This window comes from Neovison vison, chromosome 10 (genome assembly GCF_020171115.1).
Source record: "Neovison vison isolate M4711 chromosome 10, ASM_NN_V1, whole genome shotgun sequence".
NCBI lineage: Eukaryota > Metazoa > Chordata > Mammalia > Carnivora > Mustelidae > Neogale > Neogale vison.
This window is the reverse complement of record NC_058100.1, coordinates 17,630,727-17,632,064: the sequence shown is the minus strand read 5'-3', so window position 1 is coordinate 17,632,064 and position 1,338 is coordinate 17,630,727. Positions and strand designations below refer to the sequence as shown.

Sequence of the window (1,338 nt, the reverse complement as noted above, 5' to 3'; positions counted from 1 at the left end):
CTGGAACAACTACATACTGTGTGATTCCAACTACATGACATCCAAGAAAAGAAAAAATTGTGCAGAGAGTAAAAACATTAGGGATTGTTAGGTTTTGGTGATCTCTTGGTACTTGTATCTCTTGTCATCAAAATCTCAGTGGTTGTTGATTAAAATTGCATAAAATATTTAATGTAAAGTTAGTTTTATATAGTTAATGTGGTGTTCTGAATTTCAGCATAAAAGGGTAAGGTGGGTTGGTAATGTAGATTTTCAATTCAATTCAATTTTCCCATCTGCACAATTTATTTGCTCATTTCATTTCAAAGATTCATATGACTGACTATAGACAATTGCTATAATTATTTTTTTAAAAGATTTTATTTATTTATTTGACAGACAGAGATCACAAGTAGGCAGAGAGGCAGGCAGAGAGAGAGAGAGAAGCAGGCTCCCTGCTGAGCAGAGAGCCCAATGTGGGGCTTGATCCCAGGACCCCGGGATCATGACCTGAGCTGAAGGCAGGGGCTTTAGCCCACTGAGCCACCCAGGTGCCCCTGTTATAATTATTTTAACATAAGTTCATATTAAGATCACTGGAATATTTTACCTATATTCATCCAAAATATACATATGAAGAATCTTGCAAGATCATTTTGCTTCAGAGCACAATATATTTTCATAATTGCAAAGTAATTGAGTAAATTGAAGACAGATTAGAATTATATTTTGTAGAGAAGGCATTAATAATATACCTAAGTATATTCTGTAGTTTTAGTAAAAATTACTTCTTTAAATATCTGAGCTGAAATATAATTGCTGCTAAAACTATGTCAAAATAACACTTTATGTGCTCCCTTCGGCAGCACATATACTGAAATTAGAGAAGACTTCCATGGCCCCTGCATGAGGAGGACCTGAAAATTCATGAAGTGTCCCATACTTTGTGCAATTTCCCAGTGAACCTTTTGCAGATTAACTCGGAAAAATGATATGATCGAAAGCACAATGTGAGACACTGAATCATGAAATTGTGATATTTAACTAGAAAAATATTCTTGTAAAGCAAACTATGACATGTGAATGAAGTTGAGTTACACCTGAAAAAATAATAAAACATTTACGTTTTGAGGAACTGTAAATAGGTTTATATGTAAGTGGGGACATACTATACAACACTTGATTCTTTTCCCTTAAGTCTTGAAATGTGTCCTTGTCCAATTTGGTTAAATTTGTTCTCTGAGGTTTTCAAATTAAATTTCCAGTGTCTAATAATCTGTTTGGTTCCAGTAGAGAGAAATTTTTTGCTTGTGTTAAAGAAAGCTTAGAGTTTTGTTTCCCAGCTCTTTGTTTAGTAAA

The 1,338-nt window shown here is 33.8% G+C and overlaps 1 pseudogene; it reads left to right on the top strand.

Moving 5' to 3' along the window:
* The first annotated feature begins 829 nt into the window (after positions 1–829).
* On the top strand, positions 830–926 carry LOC122918928 (annotated as a pseudogene).
* Positions 927–1,338: the final 412 nt, after the last annotated feature.